Below are 12,301 nucleotides of genomic sequence, written 5' to 3'. Positions count from 1 at the left end.
TAAGAATGACAACCTAAAAAGTCTACAATGCCCAAATACTGGTCTTTCTGGACTATACACTGGCCGTCCAGTGCAAAAGACATTCATTTATGGTGGTGAAGCGTAAGCTGAGGAAACGCCATGTCCAATATGCACTTCTTTTCCCAGCACGCCTCAGTATACAATATGACGATAAGGCCTCCTTCTCCACTGACCCAGCGGACGCTTGGTCATGGATGGAGCAGAACGGTCTAGCCAAGACTGATCCCGCCTCGGAGACTCACTAAGGGCCAACACCACTGAAGACGAAACGCAAAAAACGTACCCATCCGCTATGCCAGACGTCTCCATAATCCTATGGGTCTCCGAATTTCGAGGAGGGCTTCCAGGTGGCTGCTGACTTCAAGGAACATGCACCGTGGTCTAGCACAGATGATACTGGTCCCGTCTCCTCAGATGAATGTGGCTCTCTCACCTCTGATGTATCCCTCCAAGTGCAGACGGGATGCCTGTGGTGACCCCTCAATCTTCTAATGATCTCATTTGATATGTTGTGCAATTGGGTTTCTGTGTTTTGTTCAAGCAATCTGCACCACTTGATTCATCTAAGTTCATGTTCGATTATGTCAGTTGCTATGAGACCGCAACCTCCTGACTGATATTCATTCCTGCCTCCCCGTGCAGACCCGAGGGTTACCCCTGCTGCGCTTGGGCTTACTCATCTCATTATAATGGGGACCAGGGTGGCCACCACGACTACTACAACGCCTGCTTGGTACTATGAGAAGCCACAGTTAATCCATCACCTGCCTCACTTGCATAACCCCTTGACCAGTTGCTTCACACAGTTTTTTTCCTCACTTACTTGGTTTGGGTGGATGCCTGTTGTATGTCTGCTCTCAATGGCATTCCCTGATCATTGTTATATCGTTGTATTTTTGTCCCCTCGCACCTATGTAATGCACTTGCATAAATTCACTAAAACACATGCTCTTATGCCCAGGAGGACAGGGGCTCTCTCTTCCCCATGCCCCCTCCTTCCCCATGCCATTTATTCATATCTCCAACGAAGAAATCCACCCATAGCTTACATTCAGGAATCTCACATCACAAGCCTGCAAGCCTCTAGAATGCAGGGGAGAAGCCGAGGGAGGTTTCTCCACTAATTACTCCTCCTATGCCCGAGGGGTGTTAATTTGGATCCTGGCGGGAGTCCCTTTTGCTGCCACCCATACACTGGTACACCCTGACAGATGCTACATATTTGTTGAGGGCTCTTTCAGGGGGTGGGGTCACCGTCTGCTGCTTGGAGTGTTCTATGCACCAGATGTGAACTAGGCTCCATTCCTACATTCACTTACTACACTGTTTGAATGCTGGAGCGATATGCTCTGGGTGGGGATTTCAATAGCGTTTTAAATTTAAGCCGTGATTGCTCCTTCCTGCCCCTACCTTGCACAGTAGCCACACCCAATACATCTACTCTCACATCTTGACTAAACCACTGGGAACTCCTAGATGTCTGGCGAAATCACAATCCCTCCAATAAGGTTTACTCCCATTATTCCCATACACATAACCTCCATGTTCGCATTAATAGATTTTTTTGCACTCAAGATATTATCCCACATATTACCGATACGGATTATTTTGGTTGCACACATTCCAATCATAATACTGTCCAGTTACAGATATGTTGGGAACATTCGCCTCCACCCATACCCATTTGGAGGCTACAGGCTTCAACACTAGACGACCCTCCTTTTCAAGCATCCATTGCCACCAACATAGAAGAGTATTTTGACTTTAATGCAGGCTCTGCCTCATCACCCCTCGTAGAATGGGACGCATTCAAGGTATCTATCTTGGGACACTGAATGGGTACCACACTCAACATGCCCCGCCACCTCACTACTACAATAACGCAACTAGAGGGTAAATTATTGAGCCTTGAAGACCTTGATGTTTAAACTATGCAAAACATGCTAAACACAGGCAGGTGGACACTGACCGCCCTGGTACTCTATTAGTGTGCCTGATACAACAGGAAACAGAGAGATGCCCCATTCTGGCTATCCGCTCAGACACAGGCCATGTAACTCATTCACAGAAGGACATCTACTCTGCCTTTATTCAGCACAACACGTACCTCTATACCTCTATACTCCCCAAGCCCCATCAGCGACTTCTTTTCCACCGTCCCACTCGCCCAGGTCTCCCCAGACTCTAGAAAAGAACTCAGTAGGGAAATTATTTTATTCAAAATATGGGAAGCAAGCCATGAACTGTCTACCAGTCAGATCGTGGGCCCGATGGCCTGCCGGTCGAATTCTATAAAGTTTATGCCTTGCAATTGACACCCCGCCTGAAAACCCTATCTGATGCTGCCCTTACTGGAGCATCCTTACCACCCACACTGAGTGACACCCTCCTTATCATACTGCCTAGGACTGGACCCCCTTGAATTGGGCGCTTACTGCCCATTGGCGTTACTGAACACAGATTATGAAATACTGGCGAAGATACTGGCAGATCGCCTAGCCTCATTGGTGCCACAGTTAGTTCACTTGGATAAAAATGGTTTTGTGCCTGCTCGAAACACATCGTTGAACATCCGTCACTTCTTCCGAGTGCTTAAGTATGCCCCGTCTCAACACCCCTAATCGGGATGCATGGTTCTAGACCTTCATAAGGCATTTGACTACCTGGAGTGGCCATTTCTACTCAAAGTACTGTGACACTATGGCCTTGGGACCCGATTTCTCTGCTTGATTACTTTATTATAATATATACTAACCCAAAGGCCAGAGTGCGTATAGGCTGTCACATATCTAACCCCATCACGATACAGCGAGGGACCTGCCAAGGTTGTCCACTATCCCCTCTGTTATTCTCTCTGGCACTTGTACCTCTGGCTTATCATCTACGTGTATAAGGCCAGGACTGCGGGAACCCACTGGGAGATGGCATGTATGTGGTTTTGATTTTGGCCGATGACATGCTCCTTTACCTTAAAGATATTAGGTCAATACCCCCCACTGTAGAGAGTCTACCCACTGAGTTTGCCGCTATTTCTGGACTTAACTTCCGGTCCAGGGAAGACATGGCTTGGCAGTTCGGTCTGGACTGTTCCCATGAGGCACAGGGTCAAGACGGATTTGCATATTTCCATGTCTGAACTGGGGTTGCTTGGTGAGCAAAATAACGATGGATTAAACCCTGATCTGTGAATGGGGGTGAATGTTTGCCATTGTGCAACATTCCGTCCATCATCTTGTGTGTTTTGCTGTTCAGACAATATATAGAAACACTCATCAGCTTATGAATGGGGGTATTGTAATTCACAGGTCAGCTTTACTTGGCTATCCCAATTCCTAATCAAGAAACAAATTATTTATAGTGACCAATGATCAGATATGTTTTTCTCTACCTGGGACTATAAAGACTAAGTAGCATGTGACAGAGTCATGCTGTGGTTCACCCAAAAGGGGCATTAGTATTACCTTTTAATGTATTACCTTTCAGAGTATTAGTGCCTCGATGAACTTGTATAAAACATGTAGGATTGTAAGTTAAGATAGAAGATCCCTTATTAGTAGCAAAGCCTGTCAATTATTGAGGATCTGTGATGTTCACTAAGTATCGGCGAGCAATATCGACAAATTTGAGATACTTTCATATACACTACATTTCCCAGAAGCACTGGGATGCGGTATGATGACGTCATTACGCCGTTGCGCGCCATACGTCCCTGAAACAAACAATCAGCCCTAGAGATATAATAGAATTGACTCCTCGCAGTCGGTACCTCCCCGACGGCTCGGAGGACCGTCTCGAGGTACCGACAGACAGGTGAGGAGACGCTGTCAGTAAACGCCTTTTAGCAGTGAGCGAGTGCGCTCTCCAGTTATTTCCGCTTGCTTTTGTTGTAGACTTCCTGTCTTTGTTACAATGCGAGACGCATACCAAGATAGCAATGAGGAAAGGGGGTTTAACGGCATGATGGGTCACCCTGTGAATGTTGTGTCTTTAATACTAAGAACGCGCTGTCTCCTAGTTAAATACATAAGGGATTATTCAATGATTCACCCCGAAAAGGCAGTGGTGTGAGAGTAAACGGGAGGTTGAGAGAGGTTGAAAGACAGTGAATTGGTACCTAATAGCTCAAATTTCAACACAAACGGAGCACTATTGTATACATACCAATCAGTAAACTGCGCAGAACTTGTACCGCGTTTATATGAATATACTATTTAGCACAGGGCTGTTGGAGTATAGAGTATATGAATATACTATTCTATTCTATGCAGAGCTGTTGTCACACTCACTTATGGGTCTAGTGGCTGTAGGAACCCGTGATAATTACTAAAAGTGACATGGCAGAGCAGTATGCCAAGAATGAATCGAGCATATTTAACAACACTGTAAGAACAACTTATGAGAAGGCATCAACCCACAGTGAGATGGTAGGTCTGTGTGTGGACTGTAATTAGAATAATGAGCGATAAGATGTAAGGATAGGCAGAGCACGATAGAAAATGATGGGTTGTTATGCTTTTTCCTTTTTTAGAGTGGTGCCTCCTTTACCCTGAGCTGTTGCCAGGTGGGGTGAGGTAGTTCCCTCAAATATTCGAGGTCAGAAAGAACCATGGTTGCCCTAAGATGGAGTAAACTAGCTGGCAATACATTGCCACTATAGTTATAAGTATAAAGAACATGTGTTTTTTTCTTGATTTCTCAGGTTGCCATTTTGTATATATATTTTTTCAGATATCTCAAGATACACGAATAGCGCTGAGGAGAAATTGTACACACCACTAATCAGGTGATCAGGTTGTATTGTTTCCAACCATTCTTAGGGGCAGATTTCCAAACCCCTTGCGCCCCTTTTACGCCGCTGTTTGGTCACTTTTGTGACGCAGCGGCGACGCAAAAGATGTGCCATGGTGTGGGGTACTTACAACGTGACGCATCTGGGAGATGCGTCACGTTGTAAATCCCTACGCCAGAAGGAGACGTCCCTGCGCAGGGGGGACATTCTGGCGCAGGAACGCCTCCTAAAAGTGGCTGAGTGAAATCTACAAGATTTCACTCAGTCACTTTGGGGCCCATGCTGCGTCAAAACCCTGCGCCTGCTTGAAGCATGTAGGGGCCCAGATAATTACCGATTCTGTAAATTTACCGAACCTGTAAATTACCGAATCAGTAAATGTACAGATTCGGTAATATGGGATGTAGGTGGCACTGGAAACAGTGCCACAGGCCCTTAGGAATTCGATATTTAACATGAAATACTATTGCATGATAAATAACGAATTCCTGTGTACATGCACATCTGTGCATGTACACCTGTGCCATGTGACACACATACATGCCCTCAGGCAAAAATTGCAATAAATTGCTTTTTTCACGGTTTTCAATGCCCTCAGGGCATGTATGTGTGCCACATGGCACACAAGCCAGAATCAGGGGTGCAACAGGGTGTCAAAGTGACACCCTGTAACTCTTGACAAATCGGTAATTGTACCGAATCGGTATTTACCGATTCGGTAATTGCCATTGATTCCTATGGGCCTTAAGGTAATTACCGAATCTTAACGATTCGGTAATTGTTACCGAATAATTACCTACATGGCATTTACCGATTTGTAAATACCGAATCGGTAAAATTCGGTATTTACGATTCGGTAAATGCCTTTTACCTACATATGGCCCTTAATTATTATAGACAGTTATCTGTTGAAACTGTTTTTAGCACTGTTTTTAATTTGGGTTATGGTCGACAGGAATAAATATTGGGTCTACCGTGGTCCAATTTTAATCTCACATTTCACCATTGCACTGCATATATTTCCCATACACTCCACTGCTCGCATCTAGTAAATCAGACAGATTTTCCTAAATAGCAATGAAGACATCCTCGGGCTCCTCCACCATTATGATGGAGTTGTAGCCCTTGAAGTCACTAGGTTGACTATCAGAGGAGACCCAGATGATGAAGCATGTCACCTGGTGCATGATGTAGGTAATCCAGATTTACCGAATCTAAAATACCGAATTTTACCGATTCTGTATTTTAGAATCGGTAAATGGGATGTAGGTATTCATTCAGTATTTTTTACCGAATCGGTAAGATTCGGTAAATACCGAATCGGTATTTACCGATTCGGTATTCCCCATTCATCCCTATGGGCCTCCAGACCCATAGGAATGAATGGGAATTACTGAATGATTCGGTAAAATGGGGAGCACATTTAACTGTGGCAGGGTGTCACTTTGACACCCTGTTGCACCCCTGAATAGTGCATGGGTGCACAAGTGGCACACATACATGCACTAAGGGCATGTATGTCTGCCACATGGCACTGTTAAAAATTGCAATAAATTGCTTTTTTCATGTTTTTTAATATTTACCACCAACTTGTAGTTTGTGGTAAATAACGAATCCAGAAATGAGAAAAGCACTCATTTGAGTGCTCCCTACATTAAGGATTCGGTAATTTACCGAATCGGTATTTTAAGAATTCAGGAATTTACCGATTCCTTAAATTACCGATTCGGTAAATTACCGAATCCTACAATTTGGCCTCCTACATCTGAAAAGCCTAATACCGGTCGGTAAAGGCCCAAAATTCGGTAATTTCGGCCGTTACCGACCGGTATTAGGCTTCCTACATCTGGCCCCTGGTCTGGTGAGTGATGGGAATCCGAAAATGTAATCAATATTTTTTTTGGTTATTTATATTTTGTGGCAGTCCTTATCAAGAGAAATATCTAAGGTTCTCTATTATCTTGTAGACTCTGGGATATTTTTGCTTGTGTAGTTTGCTTGTTTGGGGCATGTTATCCCGGTAGGTCTTTAAATATTGCCTCTGACCCTACCTAATAAAATGTTGTGTTATGTTCTTGAGCAGCCTGTGGGTCTTTGTTTATTTGCGGTCTTGCAATAGGTCTGGACCTTAGAAATTGCATAAAAAGTGCAATTTAGCTACGTCTTGTTTGTCTTGTTGTATGTTTGCAGCCGCACACGGTCCATTTCCGTACACAAATTTGATTCAATATGGCAGAAAATTGGGGTTTAGCTTATGATGAAGGGGAATTACAGTCAATTTTTTCCCTGAATCCTAGTGTTTTAGATAGTCTTCCATCGACTATAAGCAGCAATGAAGAGGACTGGAGTAAAGTGTTAGGGCTAAAAAAATCACACTCGCCTACAGTAAGCCATGGAATTGTCATTGCAGAATACTTGAGAGGGAATTGTGCCCCCACAGGTTTACTGGTGACTAATGCTCCTAGATTGTTTCTCACAGATAAGCAGTTCTTAAAAGATTGGTCAATGATTGCATGGCGCTGCACGCGTGATTGGCTTATTTTGATTATCAAAACAGCTAAGCGCATGGCAGTCCCCATCTTAATAGAGATCTAAGTACTAGAGGCACAAATTAAAACTACTATCACAGCCTTTAAGAAAAATCAAGAGGAATCAAATAAAAACAATAAAGAATTTAAAGACAATATTCTATTCTCGAAGATTGAGAAATTTAAAAAAGATCTGGCAAAATGTACTCATGAAAGAGTGTACCCGTACACGAGTGATAGCTATGTTCCTCCAGGATTCAACAACAGAGGACGTAAACTGGGATCCTCATATGGTACGTCAAGTTCAGATGAAGGATCAAGTGCAAGTGATTCCGACACATCCACCAGGAGCGGACAATATGGTAGAGGGCGAGCAAGGAACTACCAAACGAAATGGCGTAGAGGCCCTCCAAGCCAATACCAACAGTGGTGGCAACCAAATCCTTGGCAATGTCCCCCTTTACACACCCAGATTGGCCCGATGGGACCCATGGGGCCTTTTCAACCACCAGGCTTTCAAGGCAACTTTAATAACCAACCTTTTTTAGGGTTTGGCCTGGGACACCCGAGAGGGAGATGGAGAAATCAACGAGCGCAGGTCCATTGGAGTCCACCTCCATCACCCCGGAGCCTTCGCAGCAACAAGAAGAAACAAACGGGACAAACGGGAACAAGTGCAGAGACGGACTACTAATGAATCTCAGCTCCAGGCGACTCAGTAAGGATGAGGAGATTGTATTGAATAGAGGCCTAGGGTTTGTCTCTACAACAAATGGAGATACATTCCAGACTAATTGGGAATTAGCCAACTTTTTCCGTAAAGTCAGGCTACATTTCTTCTTTAGAGGTAAAGAAGATAAATCTGAGATCACGGATACTAACACGGCTCAAGAAAAAATCTACCTTCAACTCTCCTACACATATGGTTCCACCCCAGGTACTCACATTTGAACAAGCTGTGAGTGTCGATATTACATCTATACTTGAAAAAGAACACAAGAAATTTTCAAACTTTCCAAAAAAAGAACAAACAGCACTTCGCAGCCTTATGTCTGACCACCGAATTACTATCAAACCGGCTGATAAAGGCGGTGCGATAGTAGTCCTTGATACAGAAGTCTATCGAGCAGAGTGCCTGAGACAATTGGGAGACAGGAATGTATATCGCCCCCTGAAAGAAGATCCAACTGAGAGGATTAAGAACAACATTGCTATCATGGTTGAAGAGGCAATGCGTGAAGGGTGGATCACGGCACGAGGAGCAATCTTCTTACAGACAAAGCATCATATGATGCCCTACTTTTATGTTCCTCCAAAAGTCCATAAACCCACTAAACCACCAGTAGGACGCCCGATTATATCTGGCTTTTGATCCTTATTGGAGCCCTTGTCCACATTTGTAGATCACTTTCTCAAACCAACGGTAAGAGAGATGCCCACTTTTTTACAAGACACTAAGGACGTGCTGAGGTTATTACCCGAAGTTGAGTTCAATCAAGAAACGGATATGCTTGTATCTTTTGACGTGGAGTCACTTTATACCTCGATTCCACAGGACGAGACATTAGACGCAATCGCGTTACTCCTAGCTGAGAGAGACCTGAACTCGATAACACCGATACACTTTATCATGGCATGTGCGCAGATTGACATGAAGGAAAAAAACATTTTTTTTTTCAAATTTGAGAATACCATCTATCTCCAGACTTCCGGTACCAGCATGGGAAGTGTTTTGCTCCTAGCTTGGCAAACTTGTATGTGCACGGGTTCGAGCAGGAGCATGTTTTGAGTGTAACCAATCCCTTCCATGAGTCGATAAGCCTATGGAGACGATATTTTGGTCATCTGGCGAGGAGAAATAGCAGCAATTGACAGCTTCCTTGTTTGGCTTAATGGCAGAAATGATTTTCTGAAATTCACAGTTGAAATCAATAAACAGAAGGTGGCATTCCTCGATCAGTTTATTGTAGCCTCCCCCACTGGGTTAGAAACAGAATTATACACCAAACCCATGGCAAGGAACTCACTATTGAGTTATGAGAGTCATCACCCGAGGGCATTGAATGACAATCTCCCATATGGCCAGTTTCTGCGGATTCGCAGAAACTGTTCCTCTAAGGAGAGTTTTCAGAAATATGCGAAAAACTTAACATCTCAGTTGGTAGAAAGGAAATACCCTCCCAAACTGGTACGACATTCAGCTGAGCGGGCAATTAATACCAATAGAGAAGCCCTGCTCGAACAATCAGAGCCAAAAGAAGAAACGTTGAGGTTAACTTTTGTTAACACTTTCAGTACAGTGTCTAAAAAAGTAAAAAAAAGCTGTGCGAAAACACTGGAAGATACTGAATATTGAGGAGAGCATTTACCAGAGCCACTTTTTGCTTTCAAAAGGAGTACCAACTTACGGGATAAACTTGTACATACTAGACCACACATTTCCAAGTCCCAGACAACAGATACCCTGTGGAGTTTACCAGCTGTACAAGGGCACTATCCTTGTGGCTCTTGTAGAGCATGCCTTCAAACAATGAAATCCAAATCAGTGGATATTGGCACAAGTAAACCCTGGATGCAGAGGAAATTTACAAATTGTAACAGCGAGATCGTTGTGTATTTAATCACGTGCCCATGCAAGTTAAACTATGTGGGGATGACCACTCGCAAAGTAAAGCTCAGAATCATGGAGCATAGGAGCACCGTGAGCTGTAAGAAGCAAGCCACAAAATTGACAAGTCATTTTCTGAGGTAAATCATCGTCCAGACGATTTTGTCTGGACAGTTCTGGAGCAAGCATACATCCCAGAACATGTGACTGACATATCTAAATTTCTTCTGGTCAAAGAACAGAAATGGGTATTTAGACTAAAGAGTGATAGAGTGGGCCTGAACAATGCCATCCCCTGGGTCTTGTTGTAAGAAACAGTTGTGTTATAAATCAAGACAACCTGCTAGTTCTGATAATGAATACATAAATAAGGAACTAGACCCAGAGATATTGTTTGGTTACATGCTGTGGCCTTTATTGCTCTTCTTTTGAGATATACAATAATGATATGCCAGGCAATATATAGAAACACTCATCACCTCATGAATGGGGGTATTGTAATTCACAGGTCAGCTTTACTTGGTTCTCCCAATTCCTAATCAAGAATCAAATTATTTATATTGACCAATGATCAGATATGTTTTTCTCTACCTGGGACTATAAAGACCAAGTAGCATATGACAGAGTCATGCTGTGGTTCACCGAAAAGGGGCATTAGTATTACCTTTCAATGTATTACCTTTCAGAGTATTAGTGCCTAAATGAACTTGTATAAAACATGTAAGATTGTAAATTAAGATAGAAGATCCCTTATTAGTAGCAAAGCCTGTCAATTATTGAGGATCTGTGATGTTCACTAAGTATCGGCGAGTAATATCGACGAATTTGCGATACTTTCATATACACTACATTTCGCAGAAGCACTGGGACCCGGTATGATGACGTCATTACGCCGTTGCGCGCCATACGTCCCTGAAACAAACAATCAGCCCTAGAGATATAATAGAATTGACTCCTCGCAGTCGGAACCTCCCCGACGGCTCGGAGGACCGTCTCGAGGTACCGACGGACAGGTGAGGAGACGCTGTCAGTAAACGCCTTTTACCGCGTTTATATGAATATACTATTTAGCACAGGGCTGTTGGAGTATAGAGTATATGAATATACTATTCTATGCAGAGCTGTTGTCGCACTCACTTAATGGTCTACTGGCTGTAAGAACCTGTGATAATTACTAAAAGTGACATGGCAGAGCAGTATGGCACGAACAAATTGAGCATATTTAACAACACTGTAAGAACAACGTATGCGAAGGCATTAACCCACAGTGAGATGGGTGGGCACTTCATTGTAGATGTGGATGGTAGGTCTGTGTGTGGACTGTAATTAGAATAATGAACGATAAGACGTAAGGATGGGCAGAGCACCATAGAAAATGATGGGTTGTTCTGCTTTTTCCTTTTTTAGAGCGGTGCCTCCTTTACCCTAAGCTGTTGCCAGGTGGGGTGAGGTAGTTCCCTCAAATACTCGAGGTAAGAAAGAACGGCCGTTGCCCTAAGATGGAGTATACTAGCTGGCAATACATTGCCACTATGGTTATAAGTATAGAGAACATGTGGTTTTTTCTTGATTTCTCAGTTTGCCATTTTGTATATATATATTTTCAGATATCTCAAGATACACGAGTATCGCTGAGGAGAAATTGTACACACCACTAATCAGGTGATCAGGTTGTATTGTTTCCAACCATTCTAAGTGCATTGACACATCTTTTATCTTTCACTTTTTGCAGTAGCAAAATAAATCTGATGGGTCCTAACGAAAGCACTGGGCAGATCCTTGCCCGTATGTGCTGAAACATGTTGACCACTTAATTATTATAGACAGCTATCTGTTGAAACTGTCTTTTTGCAAGGTTTTTAATTTGGGTTACGGTGGACAGGAATAAATATTGGGTCTACCGTGGTCCAATTTTAATCTCACATTTCCCATACACTCCACTGCTCACATCTGGTAAATCCGACAGATTTTCCTAAATAGAGATTAAAACATCCTTGGGCTCCTCCATCATTATGATGGAGTTGTAGCCAGTGTTTAATTTCTAAAGAAATAAGTGCCAGGGGCCCTAGTGAGAAGATCACTCAGCTCGCACCACACATAGCCAGTGCTGCAAATGACAATACAAATGGTAGCACAAAGTGAGACAATTCAGATTATTTCAGGGCCCCAAAGCTATGAGAAATGGCGTCGGTATTTTTAATGTATATTGAATTTATAAACTGTTGTTATGCCCATCTCTAAATGAAAAATACAGTGTCCCCATGTGGCAGACTGCCATATGTGCTGGTGTTGACAATTAAGTGCCGGTGTCGAGCACCTGAAACCATCTGCTCATAGTAAGTGTTGCCGGACGAG

At 43.3% G+C, this 12,301-nt stretch overlaps 1 protein-coding gene across 2 annotated transcripts in view; it reads right to left on the bottom strand.

The window, feature by feature from the left end:
* Positions 1-12,301, bottom strand: part of PRRG4 (proline rich and Gla domain 4) — a 297,426-nt gene that overhangs the window by 43,830 nt on the left and 241,295 nt on the right. The gene's annotated exons all lie outside the window — the stretch shown is intronic.

The sequence above is a fragment of the Lissotriton helveticus genome, chromosome 3_1 (assembly GCF_964261635.1).
Source record: "Lissotriton helveticus chromosome 3_1, aLisHel1.1, whole genome shotgun sequence".
NCBI lineage: Eukaryota > Metazoa > Chordata > Amphibia > Caudata > Salamandridae > Lissotriton > Lissotriton helveticus.
This window is presented reverse-complemented; position numbering and strand designations above follow the sequence as displayed.